The following is a 27712-nucleotide window of genomic DNA, read 5'->3' on the forward strand; positions in this document are numbered from 1 at the left end:
AAGGGGAGGGACGTTTAGTTGAGGCTCCCTTGGAAATCCAGACCCCAGGAGATCCGAGTTGCCTGAGGGAAGGGGTGAGCGTAAGGTTGCATGTGTAGTGGGGGGTCCAGGAATGAGTTGCTCTCAGGCACCCCACTGCTGCCTCCGCTGCACGTCTGCCCCAGACCCCCTCCCGTCCACCTGTGCCCCACCTCTCCTATGTCATCTCTGTTCCCTCATAATTTGGGTATCCCTTGGGGTTAGCTCACCAGGGCCCTGACCCCTCCTTGGTCCCTGACCACTTCCGCCTCGCTGTTAGCTGGCACGTTGTTTTCCCAGGTCTTGGTTTAAAGTCCTGAGCGTCTCTGATGGGTCAGCGCTTCTCAGGTGCAGACAGAGTTTCCCACCTGCCCTCTGATTGGTGCCTCTGGGTCGGGTCCCACCTGCTGGTTCCCTTAGTTGTGGGGAATCCTGGAGCTGGTCACTTGGCACACTTGCCTGGACCTCAGCGACCCTCAGGGAGAGTGGGAGAAACACAGATTCTGGCTGTCTCTGAATCCACGGGCCCTGGATTCAGAGTGTGTGTGTGTGTGTGTGTGTGTGTGTGTATTATAAGCTTCCCAGTTGATGATGCCATCAACCCAGCACTGGCTGGAAGTCAGCTCCTTGAGATGCCTGGCTGGAAGGAGGCTGCTGGGGTGAGTAGGGGTGCAGGGTCATGTAGTGAGGGGTTGCTGGTGGCTAAGCAGAGATGTCCCAGGTTTACAGGTACTAGTTGTCGAGAGGTGCTTGGAAAAGGTCGGGGGGACAGGTCCTTGAAGGAGCACTGTACTAGGAGCCAGGAAACCTGGCTGGGCCCCTCCAGCTGGGCAACCGGCTCTGTGACCTTGGGCGAATCACCTCCCCTCTCTGTGCCTCTGTTTCTCCATCACAGGAAGGAAGGGATTAGACAAGATGGCCTGGAAGAGTCCATTATTCATTGGTATCTAATATCCAGAGGCTGTCTGCACGTCTGATTTTTTGGATGACAAACTTTATACAGCTGTGCTGTGCAATACAGTAGCCACTAGCCACGTGTGGCTATTTACATTTAAGTTTAATGAAAATAAAGTTAAAAATCCAGTTTTTCAGTTGCGGTAGCCACATTCGAGTACTCCGTAGCCGCGTGTGGCTGGTGGCTACCATATCGGACAGGGCAGATGTAGAACATTTCCATCCTCGCCCGAAACTCTAGTGGACAAGCTGCTTTAGAGCCACGGGGAGGACTGGGGAGCCTCACGGAGAGGGCGTTGGCCACCGTTTCCGTCATGGGGCTCTTTCCATCGGGGGCTGCAAGGAGGTTCAGCTCTCCCATGAGTTAGTTATTCTAGGGCCCAGCTCAAGGATGGTGGGTCAGGAAGAAGATTCAGCACAGACGCCTGCGCAAGGGGAGTTGGGCAGCACACTACCAGGGATCCTTGGAGAACGTTGAAGGTCCTGGGTGGGGAGAGCCAGGAGGGGGGCAACACAGGAGGTATGCCAGGAATGCGAGGAGGAGGGCCTGGGGGACAGCAGGGGTCAGGAGCCCAGGTGGGGGGGAGGGGCAGCTGCACCAGGGAAGCAGGAGCCCAGGTACACCCAGCCGCAGGGTGGGGAAGCAGCAGAACCCCCTCGCTGGTCTGTGTCCTTGGGAACATCCCTGAGCCCGCGGAGCCTCCACCTCCTCGTGGGTGAAAGGGGAGGAATGAGAAAGAGGCTTGTTACAGAGATGAAATAAAACCACACCCTTGAGATCCCTTCGTAAATGGTGGCCCGGATCGCGGTAGAGACTGCTTCACAAGGCACGGTTGAGTGTTTGTTTTGACTTGTGATCGTAGCTGCCCTCAGTGGTGATTTTAAGGTTCTGGGGTGTCTGTCCTATCTCTCCATCTGGTCAGTAGGCTCTTTGGAGAAGCGGTGGGTGTGTTCTTCCCATGTCCCTGCAGCCCTGGGCACGCAGGCGGCTTCCATCCGTTCTGTCCCACTGCAGCTGAACAGAACGGCACTGGTGGCCACCATGCGGGGGCCCGCCGGCTCTTCCTCCTTCCTCCTGACCTGGTGGCCCTTCGCCGGCGCGTACTCATGCCCCGGGAGTTGTCCAACACTTTCCTTGTCCCTGACACATGTGTGTGTCTGCCTGGGTCTGGTTGTCATTTTCTGACCCCAGCCCCGCCATGTATAAACAAACCAAGGGCAGAGGTCAAAGGCCAGAGCGGGGCTTTGCTGGCATCTCGCAAGGGGTGCACTTGGCAGGAAGTAGCCTGGTGTCTAGTTTCATGATGAAATGGGCTTTCATCTGCATTCCTCGCTGGGAGGTGACTTGACTGGCTGACTGTGGATGATGGATTGCCTGCTGCACCCCAGCCCTGGATGGGTTCATGGCTCAGGTCTGGCTCTGGCTTTTCATGAAGTCCCTACCAGGACACGCAGAACATAGAAAGGGGAGTTGATCCCCACCAGAGCCACCTGTCCCACCATATGGTTGGTGGGCTTCCCCACAGAAGTGGCTGTGAAGATAAGTCAAAGTAACCGTTTGCTAAACACTTCCCTGCCCCAAACTAAGTGCTTTATATATATGCAATTCCATTAAATCCTTTTTGGTGAGTCATGTTAACATCCCCATTTCATGGATAAGGAAACTGAGGCTGTGAGAGGCCAAATGGTCACAGGGTCAGAACTGGAATGTGGACCCTAGTCTCTCTGATTCCCAGGTTCAAATGTCCTGAAAGTCTCCTTCTTGCCTCTGGTATCTTCCATCTGATCACACTGAGGTTTTTCAACACCTGAAATGCTCCCTGCTCTCATTGTTTAGCCTCAGCGTGATGATCTGAACTTCTCTAGGTGTGGGCTTAGGGCCAGGTTTTGCAGAGCTGTGTGACCTGGGCCAGCCACAGAACCCCTCTGAGCCCCAGGTGCCCTCACTAGACAGTGGGTGCACCTCACATATCCAAGAAACTGGAGTGGTGGGGTGCCAGGTACATGGAGGGGCCCAGGGGAACTGTGCTCCGTGGTTTCTAAGGAGACAGTCACTGCTGTCCCCATGCTACCCACCCTCACCACCCCCGGTAGGACCCTGGTGGTGCCTCTCTTGATCCCAGGACGTGTCCAGCAGAGGACATGGGAAAGGCATCAGCCCCGCGTGGGCCCCGTGTTCTCAGCCTTCTGAGAGCACAGCTGACTCTGCCCTGGGAAGTGAGGGCTCTTAGTTGCACCCCTTTCTCGGGGCAGACCCAAGGAGATGGACCTTGTATGTGGCCTCCCTCACCAGAGCCGGCTTCTCAGCACCTCTGTCACAAGAGTGGGCCCCCAGTGCTCAGGCCAGCATTCACATCTCGCCAGGCAGATTTCACCTCCGCTTTTGCCTGTGTTGTGCCTCCTGCCTGGATGCCGTCTTCTCCATCTCCATCTGCCCAGAGCTTTCCTTTCTCAAGGCTCAGAGAGATGCCAACTTCGTTTGTAAAGCGCTCCCTAAAGACCTCAGTCCATACTGACAGCTCTGCTCTGTGCTGCTGGAGTGCACTCGGGTGGATGGAGGGTGTGCGGGGCTTTACAACTCAGAAAACTTGAAGGCACGACCACATTCTTAGTGACCAGCCCTCCGACGCCTCTCTCCGTGGCTCCTCTTCCTTAGACTCTGGCCCCCCAGCTTACCTCTCCTCCTCTGAACTCCGGAATCCTCTGGGGTCCCTGCAGAGTAGAGGGAAAGGCTCTGAAGTAAGGCAGAAAGCCCGGGTTTGAATCCTAGCTCCGCCATTCTGGGCTGCGGCCTCTCTGTGCTTCCCCTTTGGTGTCATCACCTGCAAAGGGCGGCTAACGATGGCCGTGCTGGAGGGTGGCAGAGAGAGGGCAGGGAACCTGTCAGCTTGGCAAGCCCAGCTCAGCGCTGGAGGGGGGCTGCCCTGGAAGGCGCTCACGTGGATTCCCTTCCTTTCCCAGATAGGAACAGCCTGAGATACAGCCCTGAGTAGACAGTGGGCACACAATAAAGACTTCTTGGCTCTTCCAATACTTTCTTTTGCCATGTTTCTCTGTTAAAAGCACCCTGAGGTGCTCGAGGCTGAGAGCAGAAGCGCAGTGCTCGCTCAGCCTCTGAGGGGGCCCCTGCCTGGCCCTTCCCTCCTCCTCCCCCACCACCCCTGCCCTGGCCTCCCTGTGCCCTCCCTCCATGCCGCCCAGGCGGCTGCACCGGCCTATAAATCAAACCTGTCCCTGGAGACCTCTGACCCAAACCAGATGGCTGTACAACGCCAGCACAGAGTAGGCTCAGCTTCCAACAATGCCTGACCGGCCCCCCCCCGCCTGACCTGGGGCCTTGGAGATTCTTTAGGCAGCTGCCCTGTCAATCACTACCAATTGGTGATCCAGGCCTGGCAGCAGCTGGGGGCCATGACCTCAGAGAGACGCTTAAGAGACTGTCTTGGAGACATTCCATTAAGCCATATATAAAGATCTCTTGAGGGTTTGTGGTGTCTACTTTCTGTGCCACAGGCAGTAGCCTGGCCCAATAGCCTGAGCTGGTATGCTCTGTGCCACTGTCTGCCTCCTCCTCCTGGAAGTCTTCCCTGGCTAGAGCCACTGCTGGAGCTTCTGTAGCAGAGCCTGTCTGACCCTCCAGACACTCATTCAGACACTGTTCATTCTGTCTACAGCCTTTCACTGCTTCCTTGCCTGGGCCCATGGGGACGCTTGGACATTGCCTTGCTACCGGGAGCCCCCCGAGACAGCTATAGATAATTACAGGACAGGGTGAGCAGGGCACCCAGAGCACCATAAGAACTCAGAAGGTGGATGCACTATAGCCTGGGAATCCAGGACAGCTTCTCTAGGAGGAGCACTTGAGCTGTCTTGAAGGATGAGTTGGAGTTTGCCAACTAGAGGAGGGGGAGCGTGTGTTTCAGACAGAAGAACGGCATGCGGCAGGTACTGGCTCGGGGTGCAAAGCAGCTTGATAGATTCAGGGGCCTGCAAATTGGAGAGCATGCCAGAAGTACACCTGGAGGATGATTGAGGGTTAGAGGTATATCAGTATGAATTAGGTTTGATTGTGTGCAACCCCAAATCCCTAATAATAGGCTTAAACACGAGTAGAGGTTCATTTCTCTCTCACTTAAGACAAGTCTCTCTCACTTAAGACAAGGCAATCCAAGGATATTGTGGGGCTCCAGGAGGTGATCAGCGCCTCAGGCTCCACCTGCCTGCTGCTCTAGCTTCCCGGCTTGTGATTTTCATTCTCTAAGTTACCTCATGGTCTCAAATGGCTGCCAGACCTCCAGCCTTGGCACCTACATTCCAGGAAGTAGGATGGAGAAAAAGCTGGAGGGCACACTGTTTCTCTTTAAAAGGATGTCTCAGAAATACCCTACTATGCTTCTGCTTATAGCTCAGTGGTTAAAACATCACATACCACTCTTAGCTGCAAGGAAGCTGAGAAATGTAGTTCTGACCAATAGGTGCTGACTAGAACATTGTTCTGCAAAGGATCCAGAGGCCCTGCCTTGCCTCTGTGGGAAAGAACACTGCTCGATTAATAATGTCTGCCTTCACTGCGGGCCTGGAGCCAACAAGATGCATCCCAGTGTTTGTCTTGCTGGTCTGCCGCCAGAAGCTCCTCTCCCCAGGGATTCCCAAGGTGTTTGGTGCAATTCCTGCAAACAGAGCCAGGCACATGGCCAGCCACTCTCCAAAGCCCCAGAGCTGAGCAGAATTCTGGGTGAAGGGTTTCTTGGTGCTTTGCAGTCTGATTTTGTGTCTGATCTACAGCGTCCTTAAGGCATCCATTGCGCTTCGGCAAGCCTAGAGTCTGCAGAATGGGCCGTGCCGTTAGAGCATGGACTTGGAGGACAAGAAAGGAATACAGTGTCACTAAGGTAACTGCAGCCTCATCCCCCAGTGAGAGCTTTTCCAGAAGGTAATAATAGAGAAAGGATTTGAGGAAAGTTCTGAGCCATTTTATTTCACAGCTGGAAGTGCATTGTCTCCTGGTTTAATTTCACACCCGCTGTGTGTCAGAGCCCCAGTTTCCTTAGCTGTGAAATGGGGTTAATACTACCTGTCTTCAGGGGTTGCTGGAAGGATCGCATGTAACAAAGGAAGGCAAAGCAGGGAAGAGACACAGAGGGTAGCAGTTAGGAGCACAGGCTTTGGCCTCAAACTGCCCTGGTTCCAATTCTGGCTTTGCTGCTGGTATATGTTACTTAACCTTGTGTAACCTTGTGTGTGATAACTTAACCTCTCAGTTCCTTTGTCTCCTTATCTGTGAAATGGTGATGATGATAATAATAGTACCTACCTTGAAGGGCTGTTGTAAGGCCCATACATGTCATAATACACACATAAAGGGCTTACACATCCGGCACACGGTATGTGCGTGTAAGAGGTAACGGCTCTGAAGAGCACAGTCTTTGTGACCAGCCGGGCGTGGGCTAGGATTCTGGGTAAATTACTCCTCTGGGTCTTAGTTTCCTCACTTGTAAAACAAGGCTAATAGGACCTGCCTTGCAGGATGAGGATTAGTGACAGAATAGCTGTAAAGTGACACATAGGACACACTCAACGAGTCAGCACTATGGTGGCAATTATAATAATGAGACCGTGTCCCAGGCTCTGTTATCAGCATCTTTTCCTCCTAAGAACACTAGACAGCTAGGTTGCTAGTGACATTCCTCCTGGGGAAAGTGAGGCCTAGGGACTTGCCCAGGGTCACTCAGCTGGTGAAAAATGAAGCCGAGCTTTGACCTCCCGGGTCAGCTGACCCGCAGCCCGTGCTGTCTTACGTGGGAACGTTGGTCCTGAAGAGGAGCGGGCCTTGGGTTTAAGGGGGGGAAGGGCTGGGCGTGGAGGTTGCCCAGAGCTTCAGGGACAGCTGCCCCAGAGGTGCCATGCGACACAGAGGACCAGGGCTTCTGAGCCCTTGTAGTCAAATTCGCCTGCAGGACCCTGACCCTTGCTCGGAGCACGAGCTCTCTGGGCCTGTCTCGAAGAAGGGCTGTCCTCGTGGACCTCCCGTGGCAGGCAGTGTGGACGGCGGTGGGGCAGCAGGCGTGCGGCTCGCTCCCTCAGAGTTGAGATCCGCAGGTAGACAGTGGGAGGCGAGGGAGGGGCTGGAGGAGCATGTGAAAGCCAGGTGTCCAGAGGATTCCGCATTAGCGGGGGGTGGGGGGTATTGTGGACGGGGGGCAGACAGGACGCCAGCAGATGGTGGAGGGAGGTAGGCCACGTAGGGAGGTGGGCCCAGGGGAGGGACCCAGCAGGAGGTGAAAAGTCCCGGGTGTGCTCTCGGGGCCCCCAGTTTTGGGGCCCCAACAGTGTCAGGCACCGTGGCAGCTGCTTCACATCCATGTCCTTGTTTGATCCCCAAATTGTCCTGGGGAGCAGGTGTGACGTACCCATTTTCCAGGTAAGGAAGCAGAGGCTCCAGAGGCGAAGGGGCTTGCCTGGGCTGGCCGGGGGCAGCAGAGCTGGACCTGGGCCCAGAGCCGAGTGCCAAGCCCACCTGCCGAGGCTGGCGGGGGTGGGGGGGGAGGGGAGGGATGGTGAGTGTCCCCAGCCACCTCCTTGAGGAGTCCCTGCCTTGTCTGTGGCGGGGACCCGGGTGCTGGGATACTTCTGCGCTTACAACCTTAAAGGATAGACTTTTCTTTAGGAAGCCAAAGTTTGGTCGTGCTCAGTGAGCAGGAAAATGGAAGTGACCCCGGGGCAGAGATTTAAGGCCCTGCTGGCCCCTTGGGCAGCACCGTGTTTAATAGCTGGGACGGAGGCGGCGGTGGCGGCGATAAATCCGCTCTGTGCCGTGGGGTGGGGGGCCGCCCTCCCCTCTGAGTTCCATCTGGACCTCAAACTCCTTCCCAAACCTGGCTTGGAAGTGGGCCGGCGGCCGGCCATCCCCCTGCCCTGGACAGCTGAGCTGTTAGCACCAGCTCCAAGGGGAGGCGTCCCCCGTGCTACATGGGGACACACAAAGAGGGCACAAAGTTACAGGGACCGCATTGACACACACTATAAAAAATAATGCTGGAAGGCTGTGCTCCAAGCAGGTTATCTAGGTGGCGGGAGAAGAGGTGAATTTCCTGCTTCTTTGTGCTTAATGTCCTTTCCAAATCAACACTTACAGAAGGATAGAACTGTGGAAAGTCTAACGCTTTCTAACCGTCCCCATTTCCTATTTGAGTCCTGGGGTGCCCACGCCCCATCGCCTCCACCCCACAGTGGCGGGCAGTCCAGGCCTGGTGCTTCCTGCAGGGCAGGATTCATCCGCTGTGCTCTCCCCGGAGCTGCAGGTGGCCATGCAGCTGGGCACAGGTACAACCTTGAGGGCTCCCCTCAACCATTGGGAGCACAGGGGTCAGCGGATAAGTGTCCCTGGCTCCCCAGCCTCCAGTGGGGCAGCTCTGAGGCACATTCTACACAGCTGCTCAGAGGGTCCGAGCACGAGCCCCCAGCTGTGTCCACTCATTAACACTCCCTCTCTAGTCTTCCTCCCTTTCCTGTTTCACTCTCCCCTCTCCCTCACTTTTATTTCCTGAGATTGCCTCCCCCCTAAAACTACCGGCACCCAAAGCCTCGTCTCAGGGGAACCCCAACTAAGACAGGCCCACTCTGACCACTTTCTTGTAGAGCATCTCAGATGTGTTCTAGGCATACACAAGTGCATCTGTATCCGTATCCAAATACTGATTTCCAGATTCCTATCTTGTTCTCTTTATGCTTATTCCATCTACTCAATAAATTTACTGAATAAACTAAAAAAAAAAAAAAAAAAAAACAAATGGGACCATTCTGCAACGTGCTTCCTTCGTGACTGGATGAGACACTCAGGGGGATTTCAGGTGCCGGTCGGTGCACCTAGGAGCCTTTCCTGGCAACCTCGATCTTGTTTATGGGGGCACCCACATCCCCCAAGAGTGGGACCAACCCCAGCTAGAGGTTACTGGTCCTCAAGGAAAGGGAGTGTGGGACAAATCCTCCTCTTCATCCAGCCGGTCAGTATGCACTGTCCAAACACTGGCTGAGCCTTCTCTACCTCCCCCAGCAGGCCAGACCTGGGCAGCTGCAAAGATGGGCTGACATGGTCCAGTCCGTATGTCCAGCAAGAGTAGAACAGTCTAGTAGGAGCCCCAGGTTCCCACAGTCCTCAGACAGAGACAGAGGGCACACGGGACACAGATATCCAATCAAGGAGGGCTCTGCAGAGGAAGGGACTTCTGCCAGGTTGGGTAGAGCCTGAAGGAGCAGGGCAGGCCCTGGGGGCTGCTAGAGCGAAGGTGTGGAGGTGTGAAAGACGGGGTGGGGGGAGGGAGGGAGAGTAAGACGGTGAGCACATGGGGTGTTTCTAACAACTGACCCTGTCATTTTCCTCGACTGCAATGACTTCTTTACGCAGACTTTCACAAGCAGGTCTGTGTGTGCCAGCGGCCTCAGGGTCAGGAACCAGATGAGATGATGAGTGCACTTGGACAGAAGCCCTTACCTTATTCTGTAGGGAATTTGCCAAAAGCCAGTTATCTTTGAAAAACCAATTTTCAGGGATTTCACAGAAATCTTCTCAGAATTTGTGGATGTTGACAGCTCTGCCACTAATCAGCTGGCTGACCTGGGGAAAGTCACTTTAGAACCTGCTTGGAACTGCGCTTTTTGTTTCTTCAAAGCAGCAAGTGAGATGTAGATATATCTACTGTGGGAGGGACGGGGCATTCATGAGCACCAGTCTTGGGTGATGCTGGCCACCCACCCCTTTTTTCTGCTCCTGCTGCCCTTCCAGACTGTTCATAAATTGAGGGGAATACTAAGCAGAACACTTTCTCTCTCTCTCTTTCTCTCTCTCTCTCTCCCTCGCCCTCCACTGCCTCCCAGATTGGGAATATACATAGGGTCAGCCCAGAATTTAGACCCCAGTTCTACTACCATGGGACCCTGGGCAAGTAATTTTTTAAAAATTCATTCTGTACATATTAATTGAGCACCTCCTACTATCCCATGCACTGGGGATACAGAACTTCGGGGACAAAACAGACAAAAATCCCCGTCCTCATGAAGCATATGTTTTAGTAGGAGGAGATAGACAATCAGTCAATAAGTGAATAGTAAACTGTTAGCTGGTGATATGTGCTATGGAGAAAAATGAAGCAGGGACGGGGCTAGAGTGTGTTGGGGGAAGTTGGAGTTTGTGATTTTTAAATAAGGTGGCTGAGGAAGGCCTTGTTGAGAAAGTGACATTTGAGCAAAGAACTTGAAAGAGGAGTGGGAATGAGCCATGTGGGTGTATCTGGGAAGAGCTCTCCAGGCAGAACTAACAGCAGGTGCAAAGGGCCTGAGTCACATGGTCACATGTGCTGGAACTGAAAGGTGAAGGGAAGAGGCACGGGGGGTGAGGCCAGAGAGGAACCAGGCGGTGGGGGGAGGCAGACCAAGTATGACCTTCAGTTTTCTCTCTGAACGAGATGGGGAGTCACTACAGAGTTTGGGGAAGAGGAGTGACCTGATTTGCCTTAGGTTTCAGCTATCACTTTAATTGCAGTCTTGGGAATAAATTTTTTTGGGGGGGTGAGGGTAAAAGCAGGGAGGCCATTTAGGAGGCTGTTTCAATACGAATGAGAGACGCTAGTGGCTTGGATCAGGATGGTAATGGTGGTGATGAAAGGTAGCTGATGCTGGATGTATTCTGAAAGTGGGACCAACACTTTCTCTTTTCGAGAGAAAGAAAAAAGTCAAAGAGTCAAGGATGATCCCCAGGTTTGGGGCCCAGGCAACTAGAAGGATGAAGGTGCCTTTATCCAAGATGGGCAAGACTGCAGGTTGCGGGTGGTCGTCAGGAGCTGGACTTGGGACATGTAAGGGTTGAGATGCCCATCGGGCATCCAAGAAGAGGTGCAGTTGGATATGGAGAGCAGGGGAGAGGTCCAGCATATAGATGGCTTTTGTAACCATGACACAGTGCGAAATCCCTGGGGTAATGGATGTATCTACTAAAGAGAAGAGGTATCAGGACCAAGCCCTGGGGCACCGTAATGCTTGGAAACCAAGCCTCAATTTCTCCTTCTGTAAAACAGGGATGAAAACCATAATTACCTCCTAGGGGCTGTTGTGGAGATTATGTGAGATGGTGCATGTCAAGTCTCTAATAATAAATGGCATAGAGTAAAAGTACCATAAACAAGCGTTGTTATTAATGATAGACATTATTGTCTCAGCAAGCATAATGCCTCTTACAGGTGCTTTTCAACTTTTAAATCCACTTTCTATGGTTTTTGACCCTCCAAAGTGTCCTGAGCAATAAGACAGGACACACTTAGTCCCATCTGGCAAGCAAGAAGCCTGGGGTTCAGAGAGTTTTAAGGGAGGTGCTCCGCTCTCCCCTGCATGTTAGTGACAGAGCCAGGGCTCTAGTGCAGACCCCAAACTCCTGCTTCTCTGATCTTTCTGCCACAGCCTGTTAATGCTGACAAACGACTTAATTAAGCAGAGCAGGTGCTGCTTGCCCTCGAGAATGTGGACGCCAGCTCTGCTTGGGACAAGCTCCCATGGCAGTGCCCACCGCAGGTAGTGCCAGGGGCCCAGGTTCATGCTGAAAGGCCAGGGGACACAGGCTGAAACCTACAGCGATAGTGACAGGGCAGGACAACCTCCTTTTGTTGGAAAACTTCCTTTTGAAAAGCAGCTGCAGAGGTAGGGCTCATTCACATCCTAGCTAATTCAGCAAAACTGGCATTCACTGGAGCCGGCCCACCCAGCTGCTGCTTGTCTCAGTGGTCAGTGTGTCGTCCGACCCAGCAGGAAGCAAACTTTGCAAGAAGCCATGAACCCAGAGTTAGCAGTATGGGGTCGAGGAGCCTGGGGTGGCTTTGAGTCAAGCTGAGCGGGGTTCACGTCTCAACTTCCTTTGTCCCCAGCTGGGAGCCCTGGTGCAGGGTATTTCACCTCTTTGAGCTTCAGCTTCTTCTTCTACAAGGTGGGGCGGGGGGCTTGATTCTTAGCATCATTCACGAACTGGAAGTAAAGAATGTGGTGCAAAACAGGACTGGATAACTAATAGATGATATCATTATGGGCAAACAAAAGGAAGACTTCCAGGGTGAAATCAACCTGTGCCCAACCAAGCCCTGCTCCCTCACTAACCACATCTTCCGTTCTCGACCATCACGGAGGGGTGATTAGGACATAGTGCCCTGAAGGCCTTCATCACCGTTACAGTTAGCACCTCTGCGGGCCCCTGTGCACCAGGAGTGAAGCTTGAGGCTGGGACGCAGCAAGACTCTGCTGGAGCAGCCCAGGCAGCTGCCGGCTTTGCCATGCATCGCCCATGAGTTGGTCCTCTGGAGGAATGGCTGGCAAGAGGGCTCAGTCCCCTGCTGTGGGGTTCGCAGCATCTCCAGTGGCCTCCCAAGCTTGCTGACTGCTTGGGGTGATCGTCTAGCCCTCAGCTCCCCGGAACAGGAAGAGCAGGGAGGAAAACAGGCTGGGTGAGCAGCCCGGCACCGACCCAAGGCAGGGAGAGAGAGGAGGCATTGCCCCCTCCACCCGGAGGGAGCCCCTCCCTGTGCCAGCATACACTGGCTGTCTTATCAACTCCTTCACCCGTGCTCCACTGCAGGGAGGGGCTGCTCTCCCTTATTAAGAGGCTCAGAGAGGTAAAGCAACTTGCCCGGGCTGTTTCCAGAACAGTCTGATGCTCGGGCTTGGGCTCCTCCTCCTCCGTCTCCCTCCCTCGGCCCTGCTCAGCAGGGGCTGTGGGCCGCACTGTGGCTCTGAGCAGAGGGGTGGCGTGGGGTGCTGAGCCTGACCTGCCTGGAGATGAAAGGTGCCAGGACCCCCGCTCAGAGGCGGGAGAGGAGGTCAGGAGTCTGGGCAGCCCCGCGGATGCGGGAACATTTGCAGAGGTCACGCAGGGAGATGAAGCGGTTCCTTTTCATAATAGAGTCTGTAGGGAGAAATCAAGGCTTCTTGGAACTTAAAGCTAAAAATGCCAGCTGGACATAATGACAACAACAACAATGATAAAATATGTAGTCATGCCATATATTGTGGTAAGCACTTTTCATAGTGTAAATCTTCCCAGCAATCTGCTGCGCGGATGTTACTTCCTTTTCTACTTTGTAAATGAGGTAATTGGGCTCAGAGAGGTCACTTAACTCGCCCAAGGTCACCCAGCCAATAAGTGGCGGAGCCAGGATCCAAACCAGAGTCTCTCTCATTCCCCAAACATGCTTATTCTGCTACACTAACTGAGGTGTAATTTAATTCATCAGAAGGTTCCACCTTAGGTGACAAAGAGGAGGCCCAGAGAGGTTAACCCGCGCTCGAGGCCCCAGTGGATTAGTCACAGCTGGGGAAGCTTCCGGATCTCCAGAGCCACCTTGCCGCCCTGCAGTGCTGGAGGAGAGCTGTGTGCCAGCTGCCAGGCCCAGCTGCGCCCTCCCCTCCCCCCTCCTCCCACACACATCGATCACACACATACACATTTTCATGAAGCAGCTCAACCTCTGCAAGAGGGCCCAGACAGGAAGCCAAGGGTCCTTCTTACCAGCTGGGTATGAAGAGCCATGTGCCTACTTCCTCAGCCATCCAGAGCCTGAGCCACGCCTTGCTGAACTCGGGCCAAACAGCCCCTTCCCCTAATACCACATAAACCTCCTGTGTGACCTTGGGCAGTCTTGGCCATGTTCTGGGCCTCAGTTTCCTCTTCTGGGAAGTGGGGGGTAGCGACACCTCCCCCCTGGGATGTCGGGGGGCTTTAGTGTGGTGGTGTCTATAAAAAAAGGCAGCCAAGTGTCCGGCATGCCGTGGACGTTGAACAAATGCCACCCGGCCTGGCCTGGTTCCCTTTAGTTACTGGTAGCTGGGCATGCTCGCGCTGTTTCTAGAGCAGTGTTTGTTTGCAGCAGCCTGGCTGCCCGGGGCCCGGTGGAGTCCAGTGGGCACCCTCTGCAGCTGGCACAGCTCGTGCCCATCTTCCTCCTCCTCCTGTGGTCCCACCGGCAGCCCCTGTTGTCCCACCCGGGCGTCCCCACGCTGACTGGGCGCTGTCCACCCCTCTCTCCACCGCGGCGCTGCACACAGTAGGTGCTTGGGAACTTGGTGAATCACGGAATTTGTGCTCTGGCCCCGGGCAGGTCTGTGCTGGCTTCCACAGGGCATCCCGAGGAGCGACTCTGCCGGCCCTCCCAGGCCAACGTGGCCGACGGGGCAGTGGGGCCGCCCAGCTGCTCCCTGGTCCTGCCTCATCTTGTGAGTGTCCCTCTGCCCACAGTGCCAGAGCAGATGTGGCACTATTAGAGATCTTGAGTTCAAACCGGTGGGCAGCCAGGAGACCCTTGCAGGCAAGTCTGGGTTGAGTCTGTGCCTGGATTCGGGGAGCCTCCTCGGAGGCGGTGAAGCTGCACAGCTGCTCCCTGCACACACTCTGTGCCCTGAGCCCAGGGAAGGGCGAGCAGAGCAGGGCAGGCTTCTCGGAGGAGGCAATTTTTGAGTTGGCCTGAGGAGAACACAGGTTGGATCTTGCGCTTGCTCCTGGCCTTTTGTTTAGCCCATCCCAGAAGTCCTGCAACAAACAAGTGGAAACCACTCGCCTGGTAGGGCTGAGACTGGAGGAGGCCCCGTCACTCTCGGCCGACCCTCCGGGCCCCATGGCCTGACCTCTGCGCCCGCCCCAGCGCTGAAACCTCCCTCTGGCTGTGGGCCCCGGCTGGCCACCCACTGCCCTGGAGCAGCTGCAGTCACTATCTAGAGGGGGGTTGTGAACGCCCCAGTTCCCTCGCCCCTCAGGTGGGGTCACCCTGAGTGGGGCTATGCCCCCGGCGCTCACGGCAGTAGCTGCAGTAAGGGCACTCCCCTCCTGGTGTCACCTCCACCCTCCTGCCCGTGACTCTCTTGTCCCCGACCCGACACTTTTTCTCTGCAGCTGCACTTTCCTTCTCAGAGAACAGGGGGGATCTAGCAGCGTCCTCACAGGGCACCAGGGAAGCATTTTACGAGATAGTGTGTCAGATAAAGTCTTGGCTATCTAACTATATATTCTTGCTGCCCGACAGGGCGTGACCAGCCTGTCCCCACTTGAAGAGCGCCCCCGGCCCCTGTCTTGGGCCTGCCTGGACGTGGCAGTGGGGACGGGAGGCCCGGGCAGGCGGGGACCGCTGCCCGGAGTGATGCTAGGTGTGCGGGCGATCCTGCAGCCCCTGCAGTGCCCCAGGAGGGACCTGCTCCACGGCAGACTGCAGAGGGCATGTTCAGGAAGGGATTTCCGGGCTACTCCGAGGCGGAAAATTTGAGACTGTAAGCTCCTCAACAGCTGTGTCCTCTGTACTGTTTGGGCGGCTGCCTGGAGCACCATGACTACAGGATGAATACAAATGCATAATGGAAGGGGCTGTCCTGGGGCTCAGAACAGACTTTTTCATTCCTCGCTCCCCCAGCTGCTCCCTTCCCCGGCTCCCCTGAGACTGTGCTGGGACTTGATGTTGTCAAAACTCATATAAATCCTAATGTCATCTGGCTCTGTTGACTGCAAGGCCCCAGACATCAGGAGGAAGGAGGGAATTTTCACTTTTCTCTGTGAGGGGAGTGACTGGGGAGGGCCCATGCCTACCCAGACTTCCTGGGAAGCAGCTGGGACCTGGCATGCTGGAATGGCACGGAACCCTCGGTGCCCTGTCCCCCTGGAACATTTTAGGTAATCTGCCCCAGTGCTTTCGGCTTAGAAGGCTGGGCGGGGCTGGGGGGCCGTGTGCGTAACCCAGGGCTGGCACTGTGGACAGAGAGACTCTCACAGGATGGGGAAGGACCAGGGAGCAGATGTGGCACTATTAGAGATCTTGAGTTCAAACTGGTGGGCAACCAGGAGACCCTTGCAAGCAAGTCTGGGCTGAGTCTGTGCCTGGATTCAGGAATCTGTAAGAAGAGCATCGACGGGGTAGAAATAACACCCGAGGCAGAAGAACTGGAGGCATCTTCTGCCTCAGTCAGAAGTTTCTTATATGCTTTCCTCTGGAAGAGGAAAACCTAGGATGTGATGACCACCCGGGGCCAGAGGTGGAAGCAGCTAAATAGGTTAATAAGACAGCAAGTGAGTTTAGTGACCAAAGGAAGTAGATGGTATGGTGCATAGTCAGGGCCTCTCCAACCCAAGTTACAGTGGGACCTCGCCTCCTTTCATTTGGACCTCATACTTCTTTTGATGTGGCCTCTGTTAGTCTTAGCTAACTGAGCAGGCAGCTCTCATTGTCCAGCCTCAGGGAGCTTGTGACTCTCTTTTGCGGAATATTATGTCACAGAATAATATTGTCACAGAATATTATTGTCACAGAATAATATGTCCTGCCAGCCAGATTTACTTCCAAGGCCTAAAAGCAGGACTTGATAGGAATCCCTGATGGGTTCCATCCTATGGCACTATGCCAGATAGTTTCGTAGACTATGGAGGGCATTTGGGTTTCTAATTCCCTACTCGGTATTATCTATCATTTCCAGCTTGTGCTGCTTACACAGGTGGTAACATCATCATAACAAACATGTTAAAAATGCACAACATCCTACATTAAATATAACGAAGGTGTAACTGTCAGCTGAGTTGCACTTGACTTCTTGACACAATGCTTTTTTTTTTGGTAAATATTTAATTAACATGTATTAATTTTAATTTTGCAACTTTCTTTCAGTAGCTTTTGAATCAATACATTCACCCTAGTTCTCAAACATTTTTTAAGGCCCTTGAAAAATTTGTGGTCCAGAGCCTTGTGCCTGACGTGCCCCATGGTTGAAACAGGCCCATTGTCTTCTCCCCTCTCTCCTGGTCAGCTGCATCAGTGTCCTGGCTGACCTTCCTGTCTCTGGGTCCCCTGTCCTCAACCTGCTGTCTTTGGTACATGGCTTCCAGCTTATCACCCTGAAATACCATTTCTTTTTGTTCCATTCTTTCTTGAAAGTCTGTGTTAGTGGCCAGAACGAGGCCAGACCACTCAGCCTGCAGGGGGGACTCTCCATCACTAGCTCCCAGCCCCTGTGTGACCCAGTGACCCTCTGCCCTAACGCAGGCCATCCTTGAAGTCAGGCCAGGGCCTTCGTTGACTCCTGGGCCCACGATGCCGATTCCTCCATCTCCTCCACTGCTGCTCTCACCCACCCTGAGAAGGGGAAGAGCTTCAATGATACCATCCTGGGCCCACGACCAAGGCTTTTAAACAAGAGAGACTGTGTTTCCGAGGCTGACCACCATCTCTCGGAAGACTCACATTTCCCAAAGTCTTGATCCTTTCTTGGGAGCATCTCTTAAGGTCTCTTCACTTGGACTTTCTGCTTGTCTCCCATGAAGGACGTGGACTGGCCTCTCTCTGTTAGGCGAGGAGGGATGGGTCGGGGATCTGCAGGCAGCTCTATTAGGGAGGGAGGACCAGATGGGGAGCTGGGGTGTGGCTAGTGCCACAGAACACAAGGCCAGGGGGCCTCTGATTGGGTGGCAGAGTGGTAATATTCAATAGTTAAATTAATTTTACTTTTTTTTTGGCTGCATTGGGTCTTCGTTGCTGCGCATGGGGCTTTCTCTAGTTGTGGCGAGCAGGGGCTATTCTTCGTGGTGGTGCATGGGCTTCTCATTGCGGTGGCTTCTCTTGTTGTAGAGCACAGGCTCTAAGCACGTGGGCTTCAGTAGTTGCAGCACACAGGCTCAGTAGTTGCAGCACGTGGGCTCTAGGGTGCACGGGCTTCTGTAGTTGTGGTGCACAGGCTCAGTAGTTGTGGCTCACAGGCTTAGTTGCTCCACGGCATGTGGGATCTTCCCGGACCAGGGCCTGAACCCGTGTCTCCTGCATTGGCAGGCGGATTCTTAACCACTGCGCCACCAGGGAAGTCCTAAATTAATTTTAAAATAAAAATAATATTGATAATAAATTATTGTTAGTAATAGTGACCTTTCAGTGAGTACATTTGAGACCCTGTTCTGAGCACTTTACATACATAACCTTCTTAAGTTCTCACGATACTCACATGAAACAAAAACAGGCTCAGAACAGAAGCCACAGGCGTCCAAGGCCACACAGGCTGGGAGGACAGCCCAGGTCTGTCTGGCTCTCAAATCCATGCCCTTCCTTCTCCACCAGACCACTTTCTTACAAGCAGCAGCTTTTTGCCGATTCTTGGAGAAATGCAGCATTCCATTGATCCATCCGTCTAGGCCTTCACCAGGACCACATGGTTTTAATTACTGTAGCGCTATGATTAAAAATCTTTTAATAGCCCGTAGGACTGCTCCTGCCTCATTATTCTTTATTTTAGTGTTTTTCTGTTTCTTCTTTTGTGTTTACTTTTCCAGACAAACCTTAGTTAATCATTTTGGTAAGGTCCCCCAAAACCTGAAGGTATTTTAATTGAGATCATACTGCATTTATAGGTTATTTTAGGGGATAATTGGCGTTTTTGAGTTATTGAGTACTCCTCTGCAAACATAAAATGCCTTTCCATTTATTCAAGTTTTCTGTCATGTCCTTTAGTCTGATTTAAATTTTTATTCTTTCAAGTCTTACGCATATCTTGTTATGTTTAGCCCTAGGTATTTCATTTTTTTTGTAGTTATTATGGAAGGAATCCTATCTTCCGTTATATTTCCTAGCTGGTTCTGTGTCCAGTGGGAAGCTGCTGATTTTTGATTACCAGTGATGTTCTGCTTCACTGAATTCATATTTCTCTAGTAGGTTCCCTTCTGATTCTCTTGGGTATTGTAGGTATACAAGCATATTGTCTGCAGATAATGACAATTTTTCTTTCTTTCTCTTACTAATTATTTGGCCAGTACTTCTAGAAGAGTGCTAAGTAGTGGTGGTGTTGGTGGGATAATTTAATTGTTAATGAGTAAATAATATGTCACTATTTGGTTATATCGTCATGTAATTAACCATCCTCACTTCTGTACATTTAGGTTGTTTCCAATTTTTCCCTTTTGCACAAAATGTTTCAGTGAATGCTTCTTCTTATAATTGCTGTCCTTTTTATTTCGATCAGCATGGTAGATTGTTAGGAGTAAAAATAATGGCTCGTTTTTGAGATTGCTGATACTGAGTGCCAACTGATTTTCCAGGAAAGGATTCTCTAATTAATTAAACTAACATGTATATTTTGAAGCTTCAAACTTTTGGTTAGTGCCTCGCACAGTCTCAGGACCAGGGCCAGGGGTTGGGGGGTGGGCACCATTTCCTTAGAGGGAATTTATGTTAAGTGAGCTTGGTTGTTAGTCCTGTCGGGAAGGCTTTTTATTGTGAATTCAGATTTAGTTAAGAACAAGAGATTGGGGCATCAGAATAGGCTGGTGCTGAGGTTGTCCGGCCTCTAGGGGCCCCCTGACCTAAAGTCCAACATGGCTTATGTTTACCTTCTGAGAATCCCCTCTGTTCGGGGCTGTCGTAGACTGTGCAGCCCTCAGACGTGTGCTGCGGCGTTGTCTTGACTGGTCTTGCCCTGGCCTGACTGGGCAACCACGGGTCTGCGGCAGTGGTTGTTATGGCCCCGCGGCGGCCACGTGGCCCCCTGCTCTGGCTGCCATGGCTCTGCCCACCCTGTGCTGTCTTCTGCACAATGTCTCACTTTCTTTCGTGGCTCTCCAGTGGTGTTCTGGGGGCTCTTGTCAACCCAGCTACGCTATAGTCAGCTGCTGGGCTGCATCATTCTTCCCTATCACCCTGGTCTCCCCTGGCATAAAGTAAACAGAGTGTTATGGGTTGAACTGTGTCCCCCTAAAATTCATTTGTTGAAGTCCTAACTCCCAGTACCTCAGAAGGTGACCTCACTTGGAAATAAGATGTAATAAGTTAAGATGGGGTCATGAGAGTGGGCCCTAATCTAATACGACCGGTGTCCTTATAAAAAGGGGAAATTTGGACACAGAGACACAGCTGCTGGGAGAATGCCACGTGAACATGAAGGCAGAGATCAGTGTGCTGTGTCTACAAGCCAAGGACCACCAGAGATAGCTGGCACGCCACCAGAAGCTAGGGGAGAGGCCTGGAACAGACTCTCTCTCTCAGCCTCCAAAGGAACCAACCCTGCTGACACCTGGATCTTGGCCTTCCTGCCTCCGGAACTGTGAGACAATACATTTCTGTGGCCCTTTACAGCAGCAGTCCTAGCTAACTAGTACAGAGGGTAAAGTCTCATCTGCTCAACACAGGTCTCCGTTTGCTCAGGAATGATGCCTCAGGATGGCTTGAACAGGTGGAGAGGGATGGAGGGGACTAGAGCCTGTATAGGGGACACCCTGCCTCCCAGGACCTGGCTGCCCTGGGCTTGAGCCTGGAGCTTAGAGAGAGAAGGCAAGGATGCCCTCGGTGCCCAGAGCGTTAACCACACAGTAGCTCTCTGGGGAAAGCTTCTTGCATGCACCTGACAAGGAGTTCCTGTGAACGGCTCAGAGGCCCCCCCTTTCCAGGGCCCAAGCCAACTAGCTGCTCCTCTGGTGGTGGACATACATGGTGACCATGCAGGGATGTAACTTCCAGGAGGCCGAGGATGGGCCTTATGGGACCTGCAGCTCTGCAGTTATGGAAGGACAGGTGGGAGGTGAATGGGGCTGCCCTTAACTGTGCCCCCCAGACTGTGCAAGGCCGGCAATGGAGGAGCTCCCTGTGGAGAAGGATGGGGACCTTAGAGCCCGACTGCCATCCCCTTGGAAACGGCCACCACCACCCCACCACAGGCTGGCCCCATGTGCCCTAGTGGCCTGGCCCGAGGGTCTGAGGGCTGCCCTTCCCCTCCTGCCTGGCCACTGCAGACCCCCAGGCTGGGAGGCTGCAGGAGACCTGGTTAAAGACTCGGGAAGCAGACCTGGCAGGGCCGGAAGCTGGGAACCTCGTTTCCATGGCAGCACTTCACCTTCAGCTTGGGGGACGCCTGCCCGGAGACCCCTGACCAGCACCTCGCTCTGTAGCCGGGGCAGAGACTTGGGAGTCCAGCTGCTTGGGGTAAAGCCCACCTCTGCCGCAGCGAGTTCTGTGACCTTGGCCGAGCTACTCAACCTCTCCGAAACTCCATCTTCTCATCTGCAACATGGACATAACTCCCGCCTTTCAAAGTTTCTCGAGGATTCAATAATATAAAGCATACAAACTGCCCAGCACAGTGCTGGCATGCTGACGTGATCACTGCCAGGTAGCTCTTATTACTACCTGCATAATATTCTCCAGATGATGGACACCTAGGTTCTTTCCATCTTATGAATGTTTTCCCCTTCCTTAAGCTGAACAACAGACAGCACACGAAGTTCAAGATGCACTGATGACGCATGCCCATCTCAAATTCATCATAGCACGTTCCGCACTACTCATTTCCACTCACCAGCCCTTGCTCACCAGAGACTTTTTAGGATTTCCCAAAAGCATTTGAGAAGGACGCTTGTGCATTCCTTGAGCTTTGTTGTGGGCAGTACTCCCACGCAAGGGCCTTTTCCTCTGTGAATGCTTCTCTTGCCACACATTTGGTGCCTTTTCAGTTGTGCAGTGGAGGCCCTCAGAGAATTATAAGTTCTCTGACATTCTGATAGTTTGTTTATTGGTTCATGCTTTCATTGATTTAGTCATTCCTTCATCAAAGAGCAGGAATTACTTAGGCAAGAAAGGTATATCCAGGCAGAAAGAGCAAGGGATTAGAGTTATGAGAGGGCTTGGGGTCTGGGGGCAGCTCGGCATGGCTTGAGTTGGAGTGAAGGGTGTGGGCATTGATTAATAGCAAGTATTTACTGACTGTGAACTATGTGCCAGGCCCTGTGCTAGGTGCTGGAGATAAGGCCATGAACAGGCAGCTGGGGACCCCACCCCATGGAACTTATAAGTCCACAGGGAGACATGTCACAGCCAAGTACAGAGATCATCCTGTGGTTCCTATTGTGTTAGGTGTCACATTGGGGAAGCAGAGGGTGCTGAGAGAGTGTGTGAGGGGCCTGGTCTGTCTTGGGCATCAGAGAAGACCAATCTAGGGACCCTGTAAGCTCAGAGGAAACATGAACAAACTAGTAAAGTGTCTGCTATGGGGTGAGAGTGAAGAAAAGGGTGTTTCAGGCAGAAGGAGCAGCACGTGCAAAGGCCCTGAGGCGGGAAGGAGCCTGGTACAGTTTAGGAATGGAGATGGCAGGTGGCACACATGGAGCATGGCAGGAAACAAAGCTGGCGGTGGGGGGCAGGCAGGGTCTCATAAAGGTTAAAGGAAGTTGGGACTTCCCTGGCGGTCCAGTGGTTAAGAATCCATGCTTCCACTGCAGGGGGCGTGGATTCAATCCCTGTTCGGGGAACTAAGATCCTGCATGCTGGGCAGTGCAGCCAAAAAAAAAAAAAAAAGGTCAAAGGAAGCAAGCAGGAAGTAAAGCTTTGTGTATATAAGAATTTTGAGTGAGGATAATTTGGGGTATGGGCGAGATTACAAGCTCACTAACAGCGCCCAAGGCCAGGTGGCCAAGGGGTACCTTCGAGATGCCTCGTGGTCAAAGTAGCCTCTCAAGGAAAGCAACATCGCCAGGGGGGAACACGCTGCCCGGCAGAGCTCATCAACCTCAGGGCAGCAGGGCCACCCTACCTGGAGGAGAGAGGCCACATCTGTGCCTCCACACCCGACCTGGTCTCCAGGGCCCTCCTAGGCCCTTTCTTCCCCCGTCCCTGGACCCTGACAGTGCAGTGTAGTCACTGCACCCAGCTTGCCCTTTGTGCAGCCCCTCTGTTGCCAGGGCTTAAAAGAGGATTTACTGCAGCCTGAACCAGCTGTGGTAACTTACAAGAAACCAGATGGTTCCTAAGTGACCATGCCTGTCTTGTGTGCTGCATAAAGTTGTTGGACATCTCTGTTTTCCCAAGAACCACAGATCAGATGCAGCGATTGTTTGCAACAAGGCTTTAGAAATCTTTACCTGTCCCAAAGCCATATCCTTTGGAGACGGCAGCCGCCAGCGACCTGAAGCCACGGCCCCTGGGAGCCTGTGATGAGGCTGAGCCAGCTCCACCTGCAGGCCCAGCTGCCCTTTTAGGATGCAATTGCTTCTAAAGTAAGAGCTGATGATGGAGCTCTGGGATGAGCCACATCCAGGTCACACATCCCAAAGCAAGTCAGCTGGGTCCTGTCTCTGAGCTACCCTGGGTCAGGCTCTGTATGGGCACAGGGGACCCCACGGATGCATCAGCATAGGAACAATGCCCTTACGTGGCACCCTCAGCTCTACACAACCCCAACCCTGAGAGCGAACGGGAAGACTCACTTGGGGCCTTGAAAGGAACCCTTCTCAGATACTGTTTGCTGTTCATCTACATCCTACTGGCATTGACACACGCTTTGTTATCTGCGTCCCCCTCCCTTCACAGAATAGAAACAGCAGATGGGAGCGTAGGGGGTAGGTGAGGCCAGAGGCAAGCACACCAACTGCATCCCCTGCAGCATGGACCACCTACCCACGTGGAGGGACACAGAACAGCGACAGCAAGCGTGAGCTCCCAAAGCATAGCCATCTGGGGCCAGTCAGCAAAGGGGCACACAGCCCCCAGCTCGGGAGCCGAACAGAGCAAGGTCACGGTACCAGAAGTGGCATTTTCTTTTCTAATTCTGCATGCTCAAAAATGGATTCCATTCCATCTAGGGATAATTCATTTAAGAGGAGGACATAATACACTTTTGCAGTATATGCATATATCAAATTATTGTGGTACACCTTAAACTTATACAGTGTCGTGTATCAATTATATCTCAGTAAAACAGAAAACAGAAAATTTTAAAAAATGAAGGCATAATGCATTTTAGAAAAATTCCCACCCAAAGAGATCAAGCTGAAAGTAAGTTGGTGCTTACAAGGATAATTTATCAGAAAAATTCACTGAGGTTGACAAAGCTCTTTCCCTAAGTTTCAAATAAATGAGGTGTCAGTGAAATAAATAATCCCAGCATTAAGTAATAAGAGGCACCCCAAGAAGGGTGTGATTCATTACCTCATGAGAGGCACAGGCAGTGAGTGCTGTCAGCTCGTGCAAAGGAACAGTCCCTATGGGCCCAGAGTGACAGAGGCACTGGGCTGAGAGGGGGATGCTGGGCAGGGCTGGGAAGGCGTGGGTGGAGAGGACAGGGAGAGGTGGTCCAGGCAGGGGGGATGGCGGGAGCAAAGGCAGGGAGGCTGGGAAGCACGAGGGTGGATTCCTTGAGGGGAGCCCTCCTGGGGCCAGACCATGACCCAGACACACTGCAGACCTCTCCTGGGTGGCTGCCACTGACGAGTCCACAGAAGCTTCTTTGAGGGCCTCCCTGCCCCCCGAGGACCCCCCCCCCCCTGCAGGGCCGATGGCTGGTGTTGTTTTTGGCAGCTCAGGGTCTGGAAGGGTGTGGGAGGAGATGGCCTGGCGGGGCTGAGAGGCTGCCAGGCCTCGTGGCCTGCACGCAGGTGGCCAGTGTCAAGCGGGCAGTGGTTGTCTGCGGACCTCGCTGCCCAGACCTGGGCAGGGCCACCCATCACAAGTGAGCCTTTGTGGCCCCGGCTTACAAAACCAGCCAAATATTTTCCCGGTCACTTTATGAGGTGCTAGCTCTGCCCGTTCAACCTGGGAAAAATAAGGTGTCACATAATTTGCTCCTTTAGAGTTGAGAAGGTTTGAAGTTAAGCGAATTCTGTGCCCCTGGGAAGGCCAGTCAGCCCAAGGGGGAGGGATGTTCCCTCTGGAGGGGACGTGGGCACCAGCCAAGCCAGCTGCAGGTTTTGCAGAGGGAGAGAATGAGGCCCTGAGCCTGGGAAGTCAGCCCTCGAGCCGGTGTTAGATGAGGAGACCCTGTTCCCCGAGAATCTTCTTTAACACCATGCTCTGGGGACCGTTAGCCCCCTGCCCACAGGTGAGGCCAGGGAGCTCACGGAGAGACTTGAATGGGAATCGTCCTGCAGACCCTCCTCACGAGGCAGAGAGGATTCTAGAAGGGTTTCAGAGCCAAGGTGCATGGTGAGGGGGGATGATGTGCGCTGAGGTTGAAAAGCATCAACCTTATGCAGTAAGCTCGTGGGCAGCCATGGACACACTGTGATTTCTGGCCTCCGGTGAGTTCTCACATCCCCTACAAACCCCCCTCCCCTTTTTTTTTTTTAACTGCCCATGCCCTGTAATTTCACTGGTAGACCTGCTTCCCTTCTGCCTCTGATAAGAAGTGTCATTTATAGAGTACTTGCTGTATTATGCCAAACACTTCAGTAGGTGTGGCATTCATTGCTTCAACTGAGACCTAATCAGGACCTGCTGTATGCTAGCCCTGGGGATGCAACAGGAAGCTCTCCTTCACGGCAGCCCTGTCCAGAGTAGTAGTGAACCCATCGTTACAGATGGACGGAGGTGTGGAGCTCAGAGAGGAGTGACTTTTGAAGACATACAGCTAAGACCTACAGCTAAGACACATACAGCTAAGACACAGCTAAGCAGAGCTGGGTTTCACAGCCAGGCCAGTCTGACTTCAAAGCCTGGCTTCTCTCCACTCCCTCCTCAGCAGGGTTAGAAAGAGACAAGTAATTAGTAAAGAAGAGACAATGTGTGTAACCCTATTATAATCTTGTGGTTTGTCCTCGAGGTTTAATTCAAATTAATCATAGCTTTATATGCCAATTATCTTTTGAGATGAATAAAGATACATTTTTATGTAAAAGCAAATCTATAAGGCCCACTGACTTCCACGCCGAATGCGGTAACTCCATATTGCCACCTGGTGGCAGAGTCTTTGCATACATAGCAGGGGAGAGAGATTTAAAAGAGAAGAGCAAAGACTTAACCAGGGTAAGCTGGGACGAAGTGAGAGAGTGGCATGGACATATATACACTACCAAACGTAAAATAGAAAGCTAGTGGGAAGCAGCCGCATAGCACAGGGAGATCAGCTCGGTGCTTTGTGACCACCTAGAGGGGTGGGATAGGGAGGGTGGGAGGGAGGGAGATGCAAGAGGGAAGAGATATGGGAACATATGTATATGTATAACTGATTCACTTTGTTATAAAGCAGAAACTAACACACCACTGTAACGCAATTATACTCCAATAAAGATGTTAAAAAAAAAAAAAAGACTTAACCAGACAGCAGCTGTGGCCAGTGGGAGAGACTCTGTTGGAAGTGAGAACCCAGGGGCTTCAGTCTGTGCCCTGCCCTAGACCCACCCCACTGGCCCTGAGTCAGCCGCTTCAGCTCTCTGGACAGCAGATCCTTGATTGTGCAGCTCCGGCATCGACTGGTATTCTTCCTGGAGATCCCTTCTAACAGACATTCCCTGACTCTTCGTTGTCTCTCTTATGTTGCATTGAACTTGGGAAAATTGTGCAGGTAGATTTTGAGGCACCGCAGGGGGAAGTGGGGTTGGGCAAGGAGGGCTTTCCGGAGCCCTCAGGCCACTGTGTGAAGGTAGCACCTTCTCCTGCAAGTGGGCGGCTTGGCCCCCTGTGGGTTCTCACTCTCTCTCTGGGATACTCTCAGACTCCAGGTGCTTAAGGTCAGTTCTCGCCCCCTGCCTTTCTTCAGGGGACCAGAGATCCTCTTCCACACGCTAGGGTGTTTCCACCAGGAATGACCTCTGATCGTAGCCCAAGAACTTAAGTTCAGGATCTAGCGAAGACTTAGCACAGTGGGGGAGGTTATTAGTTGTATTCACTTGTAAGGAACCGGAAACCTGACCCCAACTGCCTTACGTTGATAAAGGGAATGTATGTGCTTTTTAGTTCTGGGGTAAATCTGGCTTCAACTTCACCTGTATCCAGGGTTCAGACACCGTTGCCAGGATCTAGATCTGGTTTCTCTCTATTTCTCAGCCCTTCTTCCTTCAAGCCTAGTGGTGCCTTAGGGGTGTCTTATGGGGCTTTAGGTCCTCATCCTCTCAACCTACATGAAAAGACACAATCTAAGTAAAGACAGTGATTCCACACTGATCTCTAGATCTCCCATGCCACAGAGCACCATCCCTAAGCGCCTCCAACACACACACATTCTGGATGGAGGCCCCATGGTTGGGGTCTTCTTCTTTCTAGGGTCCCAAAATGACTGCAGGAGCCCCTGGGGGCACCCCTTCCCTCCTTATCCAGCAGGAGCCAGCATGCTTGCGCCAGCTTTGCCTAGCACAGGTCCTGGAATGCATTCTGATTGGTCCCATTTGGGTCACAATCCCCGCCCCCCGCCCCCACCCCCAACCAATCACCGTGGCCACTGGATTGGAATGTGCTGACTGGCTCAGCCCCTGTCACAGGCTCCACCCCTGAAGGTGGGAGGGGGCAAAGTCTCGAAACAAACACCCTCCACAAGGGAATCCAAAGATGTTTTACTAAAAAAGGAAGCAGAGGATGCTGGAGGCAAAACCATTAGGAATCCATTAGTAACTAACATAAGGGTTAGTAGAATGGAAGTTTATAAATGATTGATCTTTCAGTTAAATCAGGGTGATAAGGCCATCCTTCTGATAGCGTCACTTCATTGCCCCTGGGAAGTTTCATTTGGTAGCAACCGTGTCCTGTCCTCCCATGCTACCATCCACAGAAGACAGTCACGCCGAGGGCACATTTCAATGGTGACTTCCATTCAGAGACCTGAAAGAAGAGAGGTATTTCCTTAGGGTTCGGGGTTTACACATGGGCGTGTGCCTTGCATGTGACTATCTTCCTGTAACTATTGGGGCTTCCTTACATCCCCTCCTCTTGTCTCTGATGTTCAATGGGAGATTTTACTTATTTATCTAGAGTGGGCTTCTCTCACTGTTCTGCCCTGCTTGGCT

General features: G+C 52.8%; 1 protein-coding gene and 1 long non-coding RNA gene across 3 annotated transcripts in view; one reads left to right on the forward strand and one right to left on the reverse strand.

The window, feature by feature from the left end:
- SPSB4 (splA/ryanodine receptor domain and SOCS box containing 4) overlaps positions 1-27712 on the forward strand; it is an 85902-nt gene that overhangs the window by 34687 nt on the left and 23503 nt on the right. The window lies entirely within an intron of this gene.
- LOC309660567 overlaps positions 1-27712 on the reverse strand; it is a 412061-nt gene that overhangs the window by 9667 nt on the left and 374682 nt on the right. The gene's annotated exons all lie outside the window — the stretch shown is intronic.

The sequence above is a fragment of the Balaenoptera physalus genome (assembly GCF_965194825.1).
Source record: "Balaenoptera physalus genome assembly, chromosome: 4".
Classification (NCBI taxonomy): Eukaryota; Metazoa; Chordata; class Mammalia; order Artiodactyla; family Balaenopteridae; genus Balaenoptera; species Balaenoptera physalus.